The sequence below is a fragment of the Protopterus annectens genome, chromosome 11.part0 (assembly GCF_019279795.1).
Source record: "Protopterus annectens isolate FY-2018-M chromosome 11.part0, PAN1.0, whole genome shotgun sequence".
NCBI lineage: Eukaryota > Metazoa > Chordata > Ceratodontiformes > Protopteridae > Protopterus > Protopterus annectens.
The window spans coordinates 1,185,328,289-1,185,352,700 of NC_056745.1; positions in this window are offsets into that span (position 1 = coordinate 1,185,328,289).

Consider the following 24,412-nt stretch of genomic DNA (forward strand, 5'->3'; position numbering starts at 1 on the left):
CAGCTATTCTTACCATGTGAGTTCTGTCTGTAAGACAGATGGCACCTATCTCGTGACATAGGGGTTTATGTTCAGGCTGGTGAGTTTTTCTGTAATACCCAAGTGGGGAATGATGTTGAAAGCCTTGGCGATGTCAAGGTAGGCTGTGTGAACCACCTTTCCTTCGTCTATGGCCTTGGTGACTGTCTGAAAGAAGTCAACTAGGTTTAGTAGGCATGATCTGCCCTTAACAAAGCCGAACTGGGTCGGGTCAAGTGTTTGGAGGTTCCCAATGTCTTTGTTAATGAGTTCCATGATGATGCGCTCCATACCCTTGCAGACCAGGCTAATCAGGCAGACAGTTACCAGGGTCAGTTGTGGCCCCTCCTTTGTGGAGAGGAATAACCATTGCTGTGCACCATTCTATGGGCACGTAGCCTGTTGGGAGGCTGAGGTTGAACAGCATGTTTAAGTGGGGGGTTAGTTTGTTCTGTAGTTCGTGCAAGACGCAGCCTGGGACACCATCTGGTCCCATTGACGCTGTGTTTTTGGCTTTTGAAAGGGCTGTTTTCACCTGTGCCTCTGTGATTTTTGGGACACTACACTTTTCCGGTATTGTTGTGGGCACTTTTAGAGGTGAGACGGGGGGGTGAAGTTTGCACTGAATCTAGCTGCCAGGATGTTGGCAATATCAGTAGGTTCAGTATATTTTGTTCTATTTTGCACTAGTTCAGTGCATATCTGCGAGTTGCCACTTAGATTTTTAACATAGCTAAAGAAGGCTTTGTGGTTATCTTTTGAATCCTTGGCTATTTTTCTTTCAAAGTTAGCCTTGGATGATTTCATGAGGGACCTTAGTTTCTTACTGATACTGATCAAGGATGTCTTTCCTTCTTGGGATTTGCTTTTTTTCTGAACTAGTTTCCTCCTGACTCATTATTGTGTTTTTCTGTATACAGACCATTAGCCATGAGTGCATCAAGTCCTACAATGAGAAGTGCAACTGTTTCCAGTTCTGTTTTACAGAATATGACTTTGTCTGTCTCTCCCAGTGTTTCACTAGGCTTTGTAAACCAATGTGTATCTAGTACATTATCTTGCTCTACCATTGTTAGCCTTTCATCTTTTGGTTAAATTTTACAACTCCTTAACAGTGTCTGTATCATATCTTGAGCAACATGTGTTTATCTTTGAGTTTGCTATAAGTGCCCCTGTATTTGTGGACTTTCCAATTTTCTTTCCTTTTCTTCATATTTTTTCTTCTGTTTTTTGGCACTTCTAATTGCTGCCTGATTCTTATCTATTTCTAGTTTGATCTCCATTCCCATTTCTTTACAAAATGCTTCTGCTAAACTAAGCAAAGATTTTTTTCTCTTCATGCTTTAGAACCTTCATTATGTTTGGATCTGATGAAGTCAACAAATATGTATGCATTCCCATGATGGCAGAGCTACACATGTAGTCGATTTCACAGAGGCTCATCCCTGCTACAGACAGAGGTGTATATATATATATATATATATATATATATATATATATATATATATATATATGTTCATGGGCTTTCAGCATCTGCAGCTGAAAATGCAAAATGATGCAAAACCTTTTATTCTAGAAATTTCTAATTTTATAAGAGCAATATTTAAAAATCTGCCCCTGATTTTGGGCCTTTGCCCCTCTCCCATTATTTTTGGCATTGTTCAGATTTCTTGATCTTAGAGATCGAGAGGTTTTGACACCTTCACTTCTTCCATTCCTGAATTCCTACAGTTTCTTTCAGACTTAATTGATAAAAGGTTTACATTACTCCACAATAAACCTACAGCTATCTTCTATATCCTACTTCCATAATGGCGTGGTTTGGTCTCTCATTTCATTGCTATTCATACATTGTGCAAAGCCCTTTTTAAATGAGCCTTTCTTCTACACCCTCATATAAAGGACATATTTTCACCTTGGAACCTCAGTTTTCTGTCAGAAGCTTTGATACCCCCCCCCAAAAAAAAATTCCTGTCCTTTGAAATTCTATTTTCACTGGCAAATTCATCTGCTAGAAGAGCTTCAGAATTACAAGCCTTGACTTCCAGGCCTCCATGCTTAATTTTCCATAAAGATGGAGTGTTGCTCTGAAATAAGACTTCCTTCATTCTCAAGATTGCTTCAGAAATTAGTTTCAACCAGCTTATCCATTTGTCTGTTTTTTTCCTCAGACATTCAAAACAAGGTGAGTATTTTATCATGCCAAGATGTTCATAGGCAGCTGAGATTGTATCTTCAAAGGACAAAAGTTTTCAGAAAAGACAAGCAATTGTTCATCTCCTTTGCTCCTAACAAACTGGAACAAAAAGTGTCTAAAATAACCTCATCCAGATGTTTATCAAATTGCATTTCATCTGTAAATACCTCACAGAACAAATCTTTGGCAAGCCAAACCAAAATCCCATTCTACAAGGTCATTTCATATTTCAATGGCTTTTTTGAGGATTTCTACTGTAGATGAAATTTATGCTGCAGTATCATGGTTTATGTTGCACAGATTTGACAAACACTATAAGTTGGACAATGTACCACTCAACGGTCCAGAATTTTGCTAAATGTCCAGATTTTTGCCTCATATGTTTAGTCCTTTCCTTTTATAATTTATTGAAACCTTTTGGGTTTCTAATGCCATGACATGAATGGAACCCATTCCTAAGTCAAAGCATGATTAAAGTTCATGAAATTAGTATTGTTTCAGTCTTTGATGTCACCCAGAAGTGCTATTTACAGCACCTGCAATGGGCCTAGTAATGACTCCTTCTACAATTTGTATGGGGTTACATGTATTGGTAACATATCTAAATACAATTGTAGATTCTTTTTATAAGACCTGTTGCTCCTACTGGGAATCTCTGGGTATCTTTCTTCCACACTGCTGTCATTTCTGCCTGCAAATCCTGATATTTTATGACTTTGTGTCTGTCTGTATGCAAGACACTGTAGTCACTGGGTGTGGTGATTTCAATGATCAATGCTACTTTTGTCTTCTTTTCATAGATAACTATATCCAGATTTCTAACATCCTTTCTGCATAAGATTTGTGTCTTTCTTGCAAATTACTGAGGATTGAAGTTACTGAATAATGACAGATGTTTGCGTTTCAGGCTTCATATCCTTCAGAAAATACATAATAATGTAACACCTGTTGTTCTAACAACTTTATAATTTATAAGAGCAATATTTAAAATCTGTCCCTATTTTTGGTCCTTTGCCCCCCCCCCATTATTTTTGGCTCTGTCCATATTTCTTGCACTAAGAGGTTGAGAGCTATGTTGGACATATTGTCCAGATCCAAGGCTCCCTTTGGAGCCATACCTCTCAACCTGGAGACATCAAAAATGTGGACAAAAGCTCATGAAAAATAGGTACAAATCTGTGCGCTGATTAACATAATATTTGCATACATAATTATGTAATCCTACCTACTCCAGTGGAATTGTGGGATACCAACTTTCAAATGCAAACTGAAGAACAGACAACCAAAATATGGCCCTAGACCCTGTAGTAAATGGTAACCATTTTTTTAAATGTGTAGCAATGATGTTCGCTGGAAAGGGAGAAGATGATGAACCTTAGGATTTTGTTTTTGGTGACTTGCAGTATGTGGGTTTTGTTGTAAGAGTAGGGCATTTAATGGTAGGCAATATTCTAATCTTAGTTCGCTAGGACCTCAAGTGTCATTCTCATTGACTTACTGATCAGTGGCATAGCTAGAGTTTGTACCACCCAGGGTTGTCTTTGAGTTTGCCACCCTTCCCCCTCACAAAATCATGGCTGAATGGGGTCCCCCATACACAGACCTTCCCCCTGCAGCCATGCCAATGTCCCATTACTTGGCTATTTTGCCTCATTTGCCATAAACACTCTAATGTGCATACTGCTTTACTTCTACAATGATTATTTGGATTTCATTTAAAACTTTTATTTTACATTTTATAGCACAAACACTAATAAACATCTGCTAAACAAAGCAATACAGTCTCACAATGAAAATAGACTTAGCATTAAAACATCTCTGCCCTTGAAACTCACATTCATTGAAACAGCATTGAAACCCACATTCAAAGAAAATGCATCTGGCCAGTGGCTGTTTTCAAATCATAGGCCCCTTGCACATGAAACATATGTGTTCTTTGATACACCTTCCTGATTGTATTAAATTATATGCCTTGTATAATACAGCACACTTGTTAGAGTGCGTTTGAAGTTTATTGTTTTGAACATTTTTCCAGTAAGCAATGAAACAAAATGCATGAACCAATAATGACAAAACTGCCCAATACAGAACATTTCCATTATAAAAGTCTACTCAAACTTCTACAGTCCACCAGTATCAGTAAATATGCACAATATCTGCAGAAGTAAAAGTCATCTAAATAATTCCACATTATAGGTATCTGTAGCTAATGAAGAGGTTGCTGCTAGCAAACAACTTTATATTTCATTGTTTCATCTGCAAATAAAGTACCTGTTGCCCTTGAGGAAAAAAATGCCTATGTTACATTATAGAAAATGATAAGTTAGTACAATTGCAATAGAGAATGGATGGCAAACTGATAACAGGTTCATAGTTACTTGGTATCTCCACCAAAGAGGACATTTTCAGGACTGCAGCATCTAACCTCTTTCAAAGTACAACACAATATAATATCAGCAATCCATCTGGTTACTGTGGGAGCAGAACCCACAGCTTTCTACATCAAAAGCAAGTATTCTACCTGTTGTGCTACTAACAACACAAAAAGTTTTGGCATAATCAGCACTAAACTTCTCTCCCCCTGAAGAACTATGCAGCACAAGAAATCTGGAAAAAGCCAAAATTTATTGGGGGGACAAGGATCCAAAACCAGGGACACATTTTAAACATTGCTTGTATAATCTTAGAAAAGTTGCTAGAATAAAATGTTTTGTGTTACTATACGTTTCATGAAAGAGAGTACGACTGAAGCTCAAATGGCTATCATTATTTAATGAATTTAGTTCTCACTGACTTGCCAGAAAACCACAAATTTTAAGAGGAACAGACCAAAAGTATGAGCCAAACATTCCGGGCATTTTGTAAAACTTTGGACAGTTGAGAACTATGAACTTAACTCCTTGAATCAAGTGGTGGTGGTATGGGTAGAGAATTTAGGCTCTTGCTCCTTGTACCTAAGTTACAGGGTTTGAGTATGAGTAACCCTAACCACCAGTTATACCTAACTATGGCATTTCACACACACACACACACACACACACACACACACACACACACACACACACACACACACACACACACACACACCTCAATGTCAGCTGTAATACACACCTCAATGGAAGCAAAGGTTTCAGCTGTAATACACACCTCAATGGAAGCAAAGGTTTCAGCTGTAACACACATCTCAATGGAAGCAAAGGTTTCAGCTGTAACACACACCTCAATGGAAGCAAAGGTTTCAGCTGTAACACACACCTCAATGGAAGCAAAGGTTTCATTTCAGCTAAGTACAAACTCTGCTGTAAGACAACACGTTACTTACAAAGTAAAACAGTTGCAGACTCTGCTATTTCTCATTTCCATAACAGTCTATGCTATAAGACAAGTATGTAAGCTGCAGACTCTGCCATTTCTCATTTCCATAAGACAAGTTAAGTATAAACTATGCTGTAAGACAAGTATGAAAGCAAAGTACCACACTGCTGTTCCTCAAGACAAGTTAAGTACAAAGTAAAATGGACTCTTATGCAGCCAGTTACAGTTTTTAAAAACAAAGTACCACACACTGCCGTTTCTCAAGAAAGAAGGATATGCAGACCAGTCAGACTCTGCTATTTCTCGTTTCCCTCACAGGTATACAGCCAGTTACAGTTTTTACTTACCTGGAGGTGGAGGAGGAAAGATACGCGGACTGGTCTGACTCTGCAGCAGCAAGTTAAATTAAATTAACGAATGGCTCGCCTCGTGAAGCTGACATCATCATACATGCCCTGCACATGATGACGAAAGGAACAAACTCGTACAAAAAAAAAAAAAACTTCAAAAAATAACCCGGGAAATTCAGAAATTAAAGGGGTCACTCAGGAATTTATGGCACCCCAATATTTTGCCCTCAAAACCTGTATTTACTGAGGAATTTGGTACATTCGAGAGCATGTTTGGAACAATGGTTGTAAAGGGTATCCTGTCATTATGCCAGCCAGGGTGATAGGGAATGTGGGATTCTGACCCATCGGTCTGATTGTATGGACCAGATTAATAGGATATAGAAGTTATATACTTACCATAATGCTGCATCCTTTTGTCTTAGTCCATCTGATACAACATCCCTGCATCTGTCCCCTTTTCAAACTGTCAATTCCTAAGAACTTGCAGACTGTCCTGAAGTCCTTCTGCTCATCACTCCTTATTTCTCTAGGAGTCATTGTCTTCTGATATTATTCAGCAAACTCGGTTTGAAATGAGTTAGAACCCAGGGGTATTATGGGAGAGGAAGATCTTAAAGGAGCTTAAGCCATGAAGCACTAGCCAGGCTGGACTGGATCCATCAACTGGCTCAGTGCCCATCAATTAGAAAGGAACCAGTGTTATGGTAAGCACATAGCTTCCATTTTCTTTCACTCAGGCCATGTACTGCTTTTAATAACAATGTCTTCAGCCACATTAAGAATAGCCTTCTAAGATATATATATATATATATATATATATATATATATATAACAAACTATATGTGCTGCTGAAAAGGATAGGTAGGCTTATTTTCTCAGTGGAGCATTCTGATCACGATTATTTAACAAACTCTGCCAGGAAACTGAAAAACGAAAATGTTCATCACATCTTGATGTTATATGTATTATTTACACAGTCACATTGCTATAAGTCATTAACATTATTTTGAAATGTGTTTGACCCCAGAATGGACATGTTTTATAGCCAGGATGTCTTCTTTGCACAGTGTATACTGTGCTCTCAGTATACAAGCAAGGAGATGTTCTATTGGCTTGTTTCTGCAATGAATTGGGATTGACGTACTCTGAATTTCTGCTTTAGTTTCTATGAGAGAGCATCATTATACCTTTCTGTATGACTACCTTTGAAAATTATTAGTAGTAAGTTAGTAATTAGTCTTTTCCATGAGTTTTCAGTTGGATTTGTTAAATTATGTGCTTTTATTACACCTACATTCCAAGTTGAATTGTCAAACTGTCTGCTGCTCAGTGCTTCTAATTGTGAATGACAATTTACATTTAAAAACTTGGCATTCGTTTATATTCATTCTGTGACCCTATTTATAATTGGAAGCGGTGACCTAATTAGTTTTGTTTAGGCTGGAAATATCTTAGTTGTTAATTTTCCCTTCATCTTCCCTACTTTCTGACTCCTGAGTGTTCCTGTGAAGTAGCAGATGATGTGATAGATACCCAACGGAAATAAAGAGAACCTTCACAGACAGCCAAAGTGGCACTCACAGAAACTTCCAAATCAGATATGTACAAGTAAAAGAGGAACAGATTCTAAATTATGTTAACTTTGTATGTGGCAGTCTTAGAATTTTATTAAAACAATTTAAATATAACTTCCTATCAAAACTGTTAGAAAAATGTATTAATATGCAACGTCTCAACTATCTAATAGGTCACTAGTTATTGTCTTTAACCCAGCATGGCTTCTGTCCTCATCACAGCACAACTACTGCTTTGTTGAATTTGATTAATACTGTTAACACCCATCATCTTCATAGACTTATCAAAAGCTTTTGAAACTGTCTCCCACCAAAAACTGTTGCATAAACTCTCACCCTTAGGGCCACCAACTCTTCACTGCAATAGTTCTATAGCTACCTCTCAAAGAAAGCACAAGCAGTGAAATAAAAAGATAATTTTCCACATTCATGCCCGTAACTATTGATATCCCACAAAGATCTATACAAGGCCCAATATTTTTCAACATATTCATCAATGACCTCTGCAATTCTAAAAAAAACATTTATCCTAGTTCAATACACTGATGATTTAACCCTTATCTGCTCTGCAAAATATCTCTCTACCTCAAGATTTTAAACAACAATCCTTCATATTGATTGAAACATGGCTAAATAATTCACAACTACTACTAAACACTAAAAAATTAAATTACTGTTCTTTACCCCAAAGCACATATCTACTAAAAGAACACTATTTACTATTGTCTCTGCCAACAGTACTATGATAGAACTAGTAATCCACACAAAAGTACTGGGTGTCATCATAGATGGCCAGTTGAAATTCTACCACCATAGGTTCATAGGCAGGTACTAAGCTATTGGCCCAAGGTCCTAAGTAAGCCTAGCCAACAAGGTTCCCTGGCTTACGCCACCCAAGAAAGTTATTTTCCTGTGCCCCTGTCGAGCAGAGCCATAGAAGTGATCCCCGGAGTATATTTCCTATTTCCCATCCACTCATCAAGATTTTTCCTTGAAGAGTGCTAATGAGGAACTTTGCTTGATGTAGATGGGTAGTTTGTTCCAGAGTATGGGAAGTCTGTGGAGCAGGAATCAAGGAATCTATCCCTCCAGCATGTCCTGTTTATTGTAGTGGCAAGGTTTACGTCCCTAGAACATGTAGCTCGGAGGGATTGGAATTTCTATAGGTGTAGCATGTCCAACAGCTCTAGGTTTGACATAGCTTTATATGTTAGGCAGAGATCACCTCAGAGTATGAGATATGCAACAGAGTAAAGCTGAAGTTTTTTGAGATAGTCTGCGTAGGGCATCTGTTTGAGTCCGGTGATCCTCTTTGTGAGGTATTTCCGCGGCCTTTCCAGTTGTTGCAGATGTCTTGTGAGGTACATTCCAAAAGGGACATTGTACTCTATAATTGGTCTAATGAGTGTCATGTAGAGGGGAACAATTACCTCTTTTTTCCTGGATGAGAACCCTTTTGTGATAAGGTGTACAATGTAGAAGGATTTCCTGACTACTGTGGCAAAGTGATTATCAAAGAAGAGACTACTGTCCACCTTGGTCCCAAGGCCTCTTATCACACATTCGGCATTAAGTAGACTGCCACATGTGTGGTAGTTCATGGGTACAGAGTTTTTATGAAAGGGGGTGACAGTGAACTTTTTGGCATTGAGCTTGAGGCCATGGCTCTGACATCAGGCATCTGTCTCAGTGAGGCCCTTCTGTAGGTTGTCCACATCATTTGGGGACTCGACTATGGCTCCTAGTTTGCAGTCATCTGCGAACTTCATTAGCCAAAAGCCTTCTGTGTTAGCCTGTATTTCACAGAAGTAGATACCAAACAGGAGAGGTCCCAGGACAGAATCCTGTGGTACTCCACTTGTCACTGGTTTGAAGTCAGATTTGGAGTCTGCAACTTTTACAGTGTGAGTTCTGTCAGTGAGCCAGTTGGCAACCCATCTTGTGACATAGGGATTAATACTTAGTTTACTGAGTTTAGATATAATTCCAGAATGGGGGAATGGTGTTGAAAGCCTTGATGAGGTCAAGATAGGCTGTGTGAGCCACCTTACCCTCGTCTACGGCTTTGGTGACTCCCTCAAAGAAGTCAATCAGGTTCAGGAGGCATGATCTGCCTTTCACAAACCCGAACTGGGTGGGGCCCAGTGTTTGGAGGTTACCAATGTCTCTGTTTATGAGTTTCATAATGATACGTTCCATGGCATTACAGACCAGGCTTGTCAGGCTAATAGGCCGATAGTTCCTGGGATCAGTGGTGGCTCCCACTTTGTGGAATGGGATAACTGTTGCTGTGCGCCATTCAGTGGACACAAAGGCTGACATGAGGCTATGATTGAACATTGTGCTTAGGTGGGGATCCAGTTTGTTCTGAAGTTCGTGTAAAACGCAGCCTGGGATGTTGTCCGGTCCCATGGATGCTGTGTTTTTGGCTTTAGAGAGTGTAGCTTTTACCTGTATAGTTGTGATTACAGGGACTCTGCATTCTTCCTGTATAGATATGGGCCTTTTAGGGGGTGAGAGGGGGGTAAAGTTAGCACTGAACCCATCTGCCAGGATGTTGGCAATATCAGTTGGTTCTGTAATTTTTGTGCCGTTGTGCTGTAACTCAGAGCAGATCTGGGTGTTGCCATTGAGATTCTTGGCATAGCTATAGAATGCTTTGTGGTTGTCCCCAGAATCAGTGGAGATTTTGTTTTCATAGCTAGCTTTGGAGGATCTTATAAGAGATCTCAGCTTCTTACTGAGGCTGACCAAGGAGCTCCTCCACGCATGGGATTTTACTCTCTTTTGCAACAGTTTATTCCTTCTGTTGTAGAGTTTGTTTATGGCAGGGGACCACCAGATTGGCTTCCTTTTTTTGGAGGATAGCATCTTGGTTCTGTTTGGGATAGCACGATCCATGCAGTCATGTAAGTGCTTATAGAGTGCACTTGTGTAGGATTCAGCAGTCATAACTGTATTGTCCATTTGCATGGGTGTTATGAAGTTTGCCACTTCTGTCTTAAGAAGCATGAAGTTGGCTTTGGAGAAATTTTTTACCATGGTTTCCTTAATGGGGGGGGGGGGGGGGACAGGATGTGGATATCTAGAGTGATTAGCTTATGGTCGGATCTGACCAACAAGGAGTTGACTTTAGGTGTGGAACACTGGTCACTCATGTTGGTAATGACTAGGTCTAGGATATTGTTGCCCCTGGTGGGGATGTGGATAAGTTGATCCAGGGCATTGGAATTTATGAATTCCAGAAAGCGTTGAGCAAAGGAGTTGGTACATGAGTCATTTTCCCAGTTAATAGTGGGGTAGTTGAAGTCGCCCATTATTAGGGTGTTTGGTTGAACCCTAATATTTTCCAGTATATCAAGAAAAGAAGAGTGGGAATCCTGGGGCATGGTGGGGGGAATCTGTAGCAAGCTACAATCTGGATTGCAGTTTTGCCCAGAGTTAGTTGCACTTGGATAACCTTGGATGCATTATGCTGAGCAACTAGCCTGGAGGTGTGGATATCCCTAATGAATATGGACACACCTCCGCCTTTGGTATTCCGATCCAGGTTAGATGGCCAAAAAGTGTGGTATGAGTTATAGCTTGGTAATACAAGGGTGCTCTCTGAAGCCTTGAACCAGGTCTTAGTCACTGCACAGATGTCAATGTTCTCCATTTTAAGGAGTGCCTCGAGGGAGTGCATTTTGAGATTTAGGCTTCTAACATTGAGTAGCATTACCCTCAGTTTTTGCTTGCCTGTTCCTGTTACAGCGGTGAATTTGTCATTTGAACCTTGCCTAAAAAAGGCACTATAGGGATGGCAAGAGCCTTAGCCAGTATCCGGAATCCCAGGGGTGACAGGTGCAGGCCATCTCTGGCAAAGCATTGTGGTCTGTTGACCATGTTGTCCCAGGCAGACAGATACTGGATCCCCTTAAAATGACACCAGAAATTAGCCAATTGTTGAAGTCAGTCATTTTATCCTTGTACTGCGGTTTCATTCTGGGTGATGGCAGGATGCTACTCAGGACTAGGATCATACCTTCCTGGACTACAAGATCGGAGAGCTCTTCCATGTCTCTTTTCATGTAGTCCAGGGAGGTATATCTCAGGTCACTCACACCAACATGGACAATGAGAGAGTCATATTTATTTATTTATTATTTATTTATTTTACATTTGTTGACCAGGATAGTCTGACTGGTTACATGTCCATTTTTAGCGGAGGCCTGGGGAGAAAAGCTCCAAACTTAAAAACAGATAAAGACAAGCAAGTTACAGTATATGCACAGACATATTGTATTAACATACAAGTTACAGTCTCACATTTCAAGCTTATGAAGAATACAGTTTATATACAGAAATATATACAAATATGTTACAGTTTCTCTTATCAAACCTATAGGTGCAGCTTATATACAGATTATCTGCAAAGATATTACAGTTTCTCTTTTCAAACCTTTTAGTGTAAGAGGTTAATTGCTATGAATAAGAAATTGCAGGGATATGGAAGTAGATGAGGCTTTAGTCAGGGTTAGAGCAAGGACATAACCAGTGAGTTTTAAAATACTGGGTTAGAAGTTTTTTGAACTGATTAAGGGAGGGGTTCAGAGTAAGGTCAGATGGGATCAAATTCCAGGTTTTGCCTACTGAATTTGCAAACAAAGATTCTCCAGATAGGTTGTTAGCTTTAATAGATTGAACCAAAAGTTTTGTAGTGGAACAAAGAGGACTAGCGTTTTTGTAGGGATGGATAATGTTTTTAAGGGAGGGCATTTTTTATGGATGGTTAATGTTAGGAAAATATATATTAACATATGTGTGTAATGCTTATTTTAAATAAGGGAAGATTAACACGTTTTTATTCTATATGCAGCATTAGTTGTATTTGAAACTGAAAACATGCTTTTCTGAAATTGTGCTTTCTGACACTGCAAGATGCACTCTGACCTAGTTTGCTAGCACAGCAAAATACATGTTTATGCTTTGGAAATATACTGGAAAGCAGGTGATTTTCTGCTAGGTCAGGAAATTAAATAGAGAATAATAGTAATTTCTGTTGGTTCATTCATTATGGACAATAAGCTCTGTTCGTGCTAATGAAAAAGTGCACAAGTTGCAAGAAAGTTAGATACTATAAAAAATGAACTGCTTCAGAAATCTGTACTTGCATTGTGCTTGAATTAGCCATAGTACCTAGACTTGTAACATCACATAGCAAAAAAGTTATAATTGACCGGTGGTCGTCAAGGCCATCCTGTTTACTGAAAAATCTTTTTTAAACTTTGTGAAGAGTCAGCTAGAAATGTGAGAAACATCTGTAAAGTAACATAATTGTGAACTGGTGGTCTGCTACGTCAGCCGTAGTGGGCAATGCCTTGAAAGAAAGCTATAATAATTGTAACACTTCCTGATTTTAGTCAGACAAAGTCTGTAACTGCATTTTTTGTCTCCTTGCGCAAGAATAAAGATACCTGAACTGAACCTTATGCTTTTGGTCTTTTGAAGTATTTTTCTTTGACATTTTTTGGTCTTTTGGAGCCGGAAACCCTCGTTTAGCCTGGGATCAGATGGGCCAGGTGGCATGAAACTGCGCAGGGAAGATACCACATCGGATCTTCTTCGTTGAAAGACCTCCGACTGAATTGTCGTGCAAAAGAGGCCAGACACTTTTCTGATCTACGACTGAAGGCGGTTTTCATTTGAACAGTGAGTGACCAATCGCTGAGGCTCAGGTAGGGTGAATCTACTTTTTTCTGTTTTAGATCAGGGACTTGATTGTATTTGTTCTGTGAGAATTTTGTTAAAATTCAGGGAGAGAAATATTGCTATCTTGTCATAAATCAGGGAAACAGAATAAGTAGGCAGGTAGTCTGAAGAGACTGTAAACACTTGGTGGTACCACATTAAAAATAAAAGGGTTACGTAACATTTAAAAGGTTAGAACAAAATGGGTAATACGTGCACAAAAACAAAAAGACCCCTAAGCCCACCGTTAACCGAAGACGCAAAATATATGCAATCACAGCGTGCCGACAACGTTAGATATTATACTAAATGGGTTAATAAATATGAATTTGATGGGAAACTAGAAAGATCCTCGCTTATTAAACTTATTAGACAGCTAAAAATAGATTATAATGGTCAGGTTAAAAAACAGCGTAAATTAGGAGTTCCTCAGGCACACAGGTGGATTGAGGAAGCAAACCGAAGAGAACAAAAGAATAAAAATTCAAAAGCAATGTTTCTGGACAAAGAGGATAATAACTTAGTTATAGCATCGGCCCCTCCACCCCCTCCGGTTCCGGTTCCCTTACAAGTTCCCTTACCGGAATATGAAGCAAAAGAACAAACTGACCCACCTCCACGATATCCAGTTGCTCCTATAAAACCACTACCGTTTATTAGAGATCCTATCGAGACTAGGTCTCGAACACGTAATTTAAAAGGGGATATTGAATTATATCAAATGAATGGAAATTCACGGGCTATGAGTGAAGAAGAGATATGCCCACTCATAGAAGTACTAAATCCTCAGGCAGGACAAGAAGGGCAGGACCCAACTCTCTTAGTATACAGACCGTGGACACCGGAAGACATCCAGAAAGCCACAGAGGGAATTCCCCATCCAAAAGTTAATTTTAGAAAGTTCTTAGAAGGCTTGCAGGGCATGAGACTAAGTTATCACTTAAACGGAGAGGAAGTAGAAAAAGTAGTCAGACAAATAGTAGGTCCAGGTTGGCACATGATCAGTAGTAACTGGAATCCCCATGATGCTGCACTTAGGCCCCTCCCACATAGCAGCGCAGAACTAGATAACAGAGTGAAAGGTCTGACAGACCGAATTTCTGAGAAATGGAAGCCTAGGACAGACTGGACTTGCATTAATCAATGCATCCAACAAGAAAGTGAAACTGTTGATAGATATTTTGCCAGATTATTAGAATGTTTTAACAACCACTGTGGAATGCAGGTGCCTGAAGATCAGACACAAGATTCCCCATATGAGCAGCAGTTAAAAAATGCATTTTTGAAAGGCTGTATTGCACCCATAAGTAGTTTCATTACTAAACATATGGTAGACCATCGAACAAGCAGATTACAATCACTGCTTGAATATGCTAGACATGCCGAAAGGCATTTTAATAACAAAAAGAAAAAGAAAGCCCAAGTATTTGCTGTGGAAGATGGAGAAGTTTATTTAGTACAGTCTGGACAAAAGGGCAAAAAGAATGCCCAGGGAAACAAACAATCTGATCAGCGATCAGAGGACTTTGAAGGGAGAAAGAAAAGAGGTGAGTGCTTCAAATGTGGGAAAAAGGGACACTTGGCAAGGGATTGCAAGAAAAATAAGAAGGCAGCAGTGGAAGACAAAAACGATGAAGGTGAGGACTGACTATATGAAAGTCAGGAATCACTAGATAGGAATAATAGAGAAAGGACAAATGAGAATGTGATAGAAGGAACAGAGAAAGTAATAGTACAGGAAGTGCAGGAAGCTACTGATAGTGAAGAAAATGAAATATTAGACCTAGCCTTACTGAGCTTAGAGCTCTATCTAGCTGACACAAAACCAGAAGTGACACTCCTGGTAGAAGGGAGGAAAGTCAATTTTTTGTGCGATTCAGGGGCATCACGAACCCTGGTACATCCTTCCAAACTACCAGAAAATTCAGAATCACATGACTTTATACTAGTAAAAGCAGCTAATGGACAGCTGTATCGGGAGCCTCTCTCCCATAACATTACAATAACAGATCCTGTTTCAGGATTAACCCAGAAAAGCAAAATTGTTGTTTCTGCAAAATGCCCAGTGAACCTTTTGGTACCGATACACCCTGACAGCCAGTATTGGTTTGCATTTACATTTCAGGGGAAGCGGTATACATATGCGTGACTACCACAGGGCTATAGTGAAAGCCCAATGATATTCTCACAAGAGATGGCAAGTAATTTAGTGGGATTTATCCCACCGAGAGGTATTCAAATTTTACTTTATGTTGATGACATCCTGCTGGCCGCCCCTACCCAGCGAGATTGTAAGGAAGATACTATAGCACTATTAAAATTCCTAGCAGTTGAAGGACACAAAGTAAGCAAAAATAAATTGCAGCTTTGGAGAAAACAAGTGAAATACCTTGGATATGTAATATCCAAAGATGGCAGAACATTAGATGAGGACAGAAAAGTAGCGATCTTACAAGCACCAAAACCCACAACCAAAAAGGAAATGATGTCCTTCCTGGGTACGACTAATTTTTGTTGAAGCTGGATCCCAAACTATGCTTTGGAATCTGCACCTTTAACCGACCTGATTTTTAAGAAGCTTATGGCAGCACAAGATTTAATACAGTGGACACCAGAAGCAGAATTAACTTTCTGTAAACTGAAACAATTGATAGCATCATCATTAGTTTTAGGATTTCCAAATTATCACAAACTTTTTTCAAACTGTAGATTGCAAGCAAGGTTATATGACATCAGTATTGACTCAACAGCATGGGGACAAACAATGCCCCATTGCTTATTATTCATCACAACTGGACCCAGTGGTGCAGTCTCTACCCCACTGTGTACAAGCAGTAGTTGCAGCTGCAATGGCAGTGCAGGCTTCAGCCTCAGTAGTGTTATTCCACCCTCTCACATTGAGAGTGCCTCATGCAGTCGCAATAATTTTACTGCAAGAAAAAGTAGCATATCTTTCCCCTGCTAGACATCTTTCTTGTATGACTATATTGCTGAGCCAACCTCACATGACAATTGAACGGTGTACTACTTTGAATCCGTCTACCTTGCTCCAAACTCCTGTGGATGGCACACCCCATAACTGCCTGCAGGTAATTGAGCAAAAGACACTGCCTAGAAAAGACCTCACAGATGTTCCCTTGGATGATGCCGAGGTGACATATTACGTGGATGGCTCATGAAAAAGGAGTCCTACAGGACAGAACCTAACAGGTTATGCGGTAGTTTCTGATACTGAGATTGTAGAAGCGAAACCTCTACCACATAACTTATCTGCACAAGCAGCAGAGTTGATTGCCTTGACACGGCCATGTACCTTAGCAAAGGGTAAAAGCATAAAAATTTTTACAGACAGCCAGTATGCTTTTTCTACTGTACATGTTTTTGCACAACAGTGGAAGAATCGAGGAATGGTGACATCTACTGTCAAACCGATTAACCATGCACAGTTTATTTTAGATTTTTTAGATTCTATTCAGTTGCCTCAGAAAGTAGCTATTTGTAAATGCATAGCTCATACAAAACAACAAGATAGAATTTCAAAAGGCAATGCGAGAGCTGACACAGCTGCAAAGGAAGCAGCCTCAGAAGCATTTCTTTTGAACAAGGAATTACATCCTTCTGAGATTTTAGACTTAGAAATGTTGAAAACAATGCAGACACTTACTACACAAGCTGAAAAACAAAAATGGAAAAAACGAGGAGCAATTCTCAAGGAAGGGCTGTACATCTCCAAAGAGGGAAAACCAATATTACCATCTAATTTATTTAGATATGCAGCTTTGTTGAGCCATGGGCAAAGCCATGTCTCAACAGGGGGGATGGTACAGTTAGTGAATCGGGTATTCGCTACGTATGGGTTTACAAACTACACTAAAAAATTTTGCCTGTCATGTCACATTTGTAATAAACATCATGCACAAGGGGCATTAAAGCCCAAGCAAGGGAGTTTCCCTACACCACCATATCCATTTCATACTATCTGTATGGATTTCATAGAATTGAGCAAATGTGAAAATAAAAAGTACAGCCTTGTAATTGTGGATATGTTCTCCAAATGGGTGGAAGCCTTTCTGACTAGTAAACCAGATGCAGCCACTGTTGCAAAGACCCTAGTTAAAGAAATTATTCCTAGATTTGGCATACTGGAAAGGATCTACAGTGACAATGGTACACATTTCATTAACCAAACTATACAACAGATGAGCCAGTATTTTGGGATTTCTTTAAAACATCACTGTGCATATCACCCTCAATCTGCAGGGTTAGTAGAGAGGCACAATGGAGTTTTAAAGAATAAGCTTAAAAAACTCATAGCTGATACACAGAAGAACTGGGTGTACTGTCTGCCCCTGGCACTGTTGAGCATGAGAACTGTTCTGAATGCAAAAGGATTGACACCTTTCAAAAAGATTTTCGGAAGAGCTTATTATATACCTCAGTGGAAACCTCTCATGCCTGTAGACCAGGAAGCAGATTGGACACTTGCAGAGTATATGAGGAGTATGCTGAATAACAAACATCTTTTACAGTTTAATTCTGTTTCAGATAAAGACCAAATCAAACCATCCGAAGTAGCAGTAGCCCCAGGCACTTGGGTCTGGGTGAAGACAATCAAAAAGAAGAATTGGACGACACCAAAGTGGGAAGGTCCACATCAAGTACTGCTGAGCACGCCCACAGCAGTCAAGATTGCGGAACGTTCATCTTGGATTCATTTGACACACTGTAAACTAGTTAAACTTTGAACTTGATAAAACTCTTGCTAACACACAGCAGCAGTAGAATGACAAGACCCAGAGATAATAGAAATGCTGAACGACTTCAGCAGTGTTGCATAATCATCTTAATATCTGCATTAGTGACAATGTTCTTTTTGCTGTGGCTTTTGCCGTGGCCTTTCTTTTCTTCAGCCACACCAGCTAGACCGAGCAAACGTGATTCAACACTCATAGACTGGCATCAGAACTTTAACACTTACCAAGCAATCAAATATGTGTATGCTGAGACTTTTAATATTTCAAATTGTTGGATTTGCACAGCTATACCAACAGCATACGGGGGATTATTGATGACTACTGTTCCCCTAGGGGTCAATGAGACCTGGGAAAACTTGATTTTTGAGACTACACCTGTAAAATCTAGAGACAAAATTGCATTATTCCTACCTGTTACACAAACAGGAATTGTATGCTTTTTTTAAGAATGACACGATTCAAGTAGGTTGGAGCAAATGTAATGTAACGGTTTCTTATAAAACTTATATTAAACCTAAAAATGCTAAAAATACAGAAACAATTTGTGATGCAGATTATGACTCATACTTTGAGTCCTTGCATAAAACTGTCAGTGATATACAACATAATCCTGTTCTTTTAAAGCAACTGTCTATTATAGATAAGAAAATGTTTCATGCAGGGAAGGTGTATATCAATACTAAGGTAGAAAATTGTTATTTCATATGTGGGAAAAAGGCATACAAATGGTTGCCTGAGAATTGGCCCAGCAGTTGTTTTTTGGGTTACCTGGTCCTGGCCATATGACACAGTACAGTTTTGCCTCATGGGAGAATTCGAAAGCAAAGAAACCTGAAAATCCAATCAAGAAACCTGAGAATCCGATGGGACAGATCGTAGAGGCTGGAGAAACCATAACTCCTTGAAAGACAAGAGTAAACTATCACACATGGACTTGAGTGACACTATCATATCCTGGGCTGGCATAGCCCCTGCATATGGTGCAGTTAAATCAATTTGGGAACTAAGAAAGCTATCCAAACTTCTTGAGGTCATGAGCAATGCAACTTTTTCTGCTCTTGAATTAATGACAGATGAACTGAATGCGATGAGAACTGTGGTGCTTCAAAACCGCATGGCTCTTGACTTCACCCTAGCGGCGAGAGGTGGTACGTGCGCTTTAATCAAAGACGAGTGTTGTTTGTACATTCCCGACAATAAACACAAAATCAACGATCATTTGGAAGTGATTCAGCAAGTGTCAGACATGACCAGGCCAGGCCCGAACCTACTGACGGACTTTTTCTAGAATTTGTTTGGGGGGTGGGGTTCCATCCTAATGAACATCCTGATTGCCATTTGTGTGGGATTACTTTTGTTAGGAGCATGTATTTGCTGTGGTATTCCCTGCATGAAAAAATTAATCAAAGATTTTATAAACATGTCAGTTTCTGAGACTTTGTATCAAAGTACTGAAATTGAAGAACTGTTGAAAAAGGAAACACTTTCATAAGTTTAAACTGAATGACTCTCTTAGCTGCAAATCCTCAAAGGAAGAGGTTAGGAGAAGAAACAAAACTGTTTATGCTTTTGAAATAGAATAAAAAGTATTAACAGGGGGGAAATGTTAAGAAAATATGTATTAACATATGTGTGTAATGCTTATTTTAAATAAGGGAAGATTAACACATTTTTATTCTATATGCAGCATTATTTCTATTTGAAACTGAAAACATGCTTTTCAGAAATTGTGCTTTCTGACATTGCAAGATGCACTCTGACCTAGTTTGCTAGCACAGCAAAATACATGTTTATGCTTTGGAAATATATTGGAAAGCAGGTGATTTTTCTGCTAGGTCAGGAAATTAAATAAAGAATAATAGTAATTTCTATAGATCCATTCATTATGGACAATAAGCTCCGTTTGTGCTAATGAAAAAGTGCACAAGTTGCAAGAAAGTTAGATGCTATAAACAATGAACTGCTTCAGAAATCTGTACTTGCATTGTGCTTGAATTAGCCATAGTACCTACACTTGTAACATCACATAGCAAGAAAGTTATAATTGACCGGTGGTCATCAAGGCCATCCTGTTTACTGAAAAATCTTTTTTAAACTTTGTGAAGAGTCAGCTAGAAATGTGAGAAACATCTGTAAAGTAACATAATTGTGAACTGGTAGTCTGCTACGTCAGCCGTAGTGGGCAATGCCTTGAAAGAAAGCTATAATAATTGTGACACTTCCTGATTTTAGTCAGACAAAGTCTGTAACTGCATTTTTTGTCTCCTTGCGCAAGAATAAAGATACCTGAACTGAACCTTATGCTTTTGGTCTTTTGAAGTATTTTTCTTTGACAGTTAATAACCCTGAATGCTACAGTAATTTAATTAAATTGAATTAGCCTGGGGAGTTCTAGCCAACCTAAGAGGTGTAGGTTTTGACAATGGCATGTCCTGTAGGGAGTTCCTGTGGCAAACCTGGCAATTTGATTGTAGCAGCTAGAGAGTTTGCTGAGATCAGTTTTGTTCAAGTTAGTGAGTATTGGTGAGGCATAGAGTAGAGTTGAAAGAAAACGTATATGGGCAATGGCAGTCCTAGCTAGAGGGGTGAGAAAAAGTTTGTTTTTGTATAGGGAGCCAAGTTTTTTATTAACAGTTTTAATAGTTTGGTTTACATGCATATCATATTTGAGGTTGTTGTCTATTATAACACCCAGGTGTTTGGTATACATATCTGGTGAGACTATGGTCCCATTTTAGATGTTATAGTAAACAAAGGTTGAGAGGATTTGCGAGTAGGGGAGAAGAGCAATAGCTTTGTTTTATTAGGGTTTAATATCAGCTGTTGATTAGAGATCCAGTTTTCCACTGTATTAAAGGTTTTCCGGGTTAAACTAAGGAGATCTGTAGGGGTATAGGCTGTTGTGTCTGGGATTACAGTGTGGAGGTCATTGATAAAGAGGGATAAAAGAAGGGGACCAAATATGGAGCTTTGATGGACACCAAGGGTAATGGGGAGAAGGGTGGAGAGTTTGTCCTGCCAAAAGACAGCCTGCTGTCTTCCACTAAGATAAAATTGAAATCATTGTATAGCATAGTTGTTTAGGGATATTTTATTTAGGGTAAGTAAGAGTAGCTGGTGTTAACCATGTCAAAGGCCTTGGAAAGATTGAGAAACAGGACAGAAGATAATTTGCTGTTGTTAAGGTTGAAATTTATGACATTAGAAATGGAGAGGAGGGCTGAGGTGGTACTGTGCTGTGGTCTAAATCCATGCTGGGAGTTGGCCATAAGATTATTTTGAATAAGGTAGTGTAAGAGTTGTTTATGGATACACTTTTCCATAATTTTAACCAGAGGGGAAAGGATAGCTATTGGTCTATAGTTTGACAGTTTAATGGAGCTGCCACCTTTATGGAGTGGTATGACATGGGATATTTATTGTTTATCAAAATAGTGACAGCGTATGCTATGACATCAGCATCTTTTTGCAGGTGGTCTGCAGGGAGGAGGTCAGCTGAAAGGGTGGTTGGTTTGAGTTTTTTAATTAGGGCTCTAATGAGAGAAGTCAGAACTTTTTGGAAGCTAGAGGAGAGATTGTCACTGGGTTTAAGGGTTTCATCGTTAGGACAAGTGGGTTTAAGTTTGCTAGCAAGGGCCTGGATGGTTTCTGTGAAGAAACTGTTGAAGGTATTAGCAATGGACTCTGGTGATTTTTGGGTAGGGGCTGAGGGGGTTGGAGTAGTGGATTGTCATGGGTGGAGGAGTTTGGTAATACCTGCCCAGAACTTCTGTGGCTTGTTGTGGTGTTTCTGCTGTAGATGGCAGAAATAGTTTTTTTTTTGTCTAGTAATATGGATTTTTCTGTATCATTCCTATATTGTCAAAATTTAGTTGATCTTGTGGGGCTTTAGAGGTGCGCCAGGTGTTCCAGGCATTATTTCTTTTGATGATCTTTAGTTTGGTTTCTTTATTGAGCCAGGGGGCAATTTTTGTTTTAATTCTTATAGAGCATGCAGGTGCATGGATGTCAAGAATGGCCAGGAATGTGTTATTAAAGTGTGTTATGCCTCATCTAGTGGTAGTTGTTTTAGATTGACCAATTGCATAATTTAAGTTCTTCTAGGAATTTAAGGTTGAAGTTTTTGTTATTGTTTTATATGTGGGTAGATGTGGACATTCAAATTTATGCCTAATAGTATATGTTAAAAAAATGATCACTTAGATCTTCAGGGAGAGTACCTGATTTACTTGTTGTGGAGTGACCTGAGTGCATGGGTTATGTGGTGGATCCTGGCACCCGAGAGGCAGCAGACAGTAACCTTCTCCTTATTTAGCCTGGTGAGTGGGACATCAGTGTGCCTGACTATAGAGTCACCTATGACTAGTGTGTTGGGTACATTATTTTGCCTTACGGGCTGTGATTGAGTGGCACACTGAATCTGTGGGCTATGTGTCATTTGGGTTGTGTTGGGGGGTGGAGGTTGCTTGCATTTCTGCTTTGGAGGTCTCTGTTGCTTGAGAAGATTTTTATTGAGAGCCTCTGTGAATGTAGATGTGTGTTTTGTGTTTTGTGTTTCTATGTGTGTGCTTTGAGACAGATGCCTCGTGTCAAAGCTATGGCCTCAAGCTCAATGCCAAAAAGTGCATTGTCATCCCCTTTGGTAAAGACTCTGTACCCATGAACTACCACATAGGTGGTAGTCTACTTAACACCGTAAGTATGATAAGAGATCTTGGGACGCAGGTAAACAGTAGTCTCTCCTTTGATAATCACATCTCCACAGTAGTCAGGAAATCCTTCTACATGGCACACCTCATCACAAAAGGGTTTTCATCCAGGAAAAAAGAGGTCATTGTTCCCCTCTACCCGTCACTCATTAGACCCATTATAGAGTACAACGCCCCTTTTGGTATGTACCTCACAAGGCATCTACAACAACTGGAAAGGCCGTGGAAATACCTCACAAAGAAGATCACCGGACTCAAACAGATGCCCTACGCAGACTATCTCAAAAAACTCCAGCTTTACTCTGTTGCATATCGCCTACTCAGAGGTGATCTGTGCCTAACATACAAAGCTGTGTCAAACCTAGAGCTGTTGGACATGCTCCACTTAAAAAAAATCCCAATCCCTCTGAGCTACATGCTCTAGGGACCTAAACCTTGTCACCACAATTAACAGAACATGCTGGAGGGATAGATTCCTGTCCCAGAGACTTCCTATACTCTGGAACAAACTACCTATTTATATCAAACAAAGCTCCTCATTAGCACTCTTTAAGAAAAATCTTGATGATTGGATGGGAAATAGGAAATTCAGCCTGGGGATCACTTCTGTGGATCTGCTTGACCAGGGCACAGGAAAGTAATTTTCTTGGGTGCCGAAAGCCAGGGTACCTTTTTGTCTAGGCTAATATAGGCCCCAGGGCAAATAACCTAGTACCTACCTATGAACCTCATTTTTCACACATCTAATTCTAAGCATTTTAGAGTATTGAATTAATAACTTATCATTTCTGTTAGATCAGCTATTGTATTGTTTGTTATCAACTTGGAAACAAAATTATAAACATTTTGCAATAATCCTGGACATTACTAGAAAGGCTTCCTGTTACTCTATAACACATTAGAAAACTATGTATGTAAAAACATGTTTCGGATTTTTCTGTATGTAATGGATTGTACTGTATATGCTTAGGTCACGACTGAAAAAGATCAAATGACTAGTCCACTCACTTAATTAATAAAATTAAATGAATATATAGCTAGCTTACTTCCACACCATGAGGATGTAGGCTGGCAGTTATATCTGTCTTGTAAAGACAATTTAGGAACAGATGGTAAATGGAGCATAGCTCACAGCTCACAGTTTTGTAGTACAACAGGAGGCACAGATGGAAGGCTATACAAGACAATGCAATGATACTGCCTTTTGGCACTGTTGAAGACCTGTCCAAATCATTTTATGCTGCTTTTTCATGGAAAGGATTGTCTATTAGGTAATCCTATCTAGACTGGTGGAGAGCAGGCTACCCTCCAATGCCATATTTCTGTCTTCTGCTTTAGGTATATAATAAACCCAGCTTTATATTTTGCTTTTTTATAGTTTTGGTCATCATATCTATTTCACTTGCAGTTTCAAAGTTGTCTCCCTATTGAAATTTTGGCACTCATAACGCCAACTGCTAACAAATAAAAAAAAAAAAAAAAAAAAAAAAAGGAAAACACAGGAGACGAATGAACATTGAATGTTACTGTTCTTTAAACTTCTTTTTATTGTAGGGGACAAGCCCCTGCAACCCCCCAATGTGAAGCCAAGCCCCCTACATCCCCAGACTGAAATATACCACCTCTGAGATCGACACAACTTGGGGGAAAAAGGAATACTCTCAGAAACAGCTATTTCAAACTTAGTATATCTATTTTTTTCAGCTACTTGGTCTCAGTATTACACATTTCAAATGTTTACCTTCAAGGATAGATGAGAAAC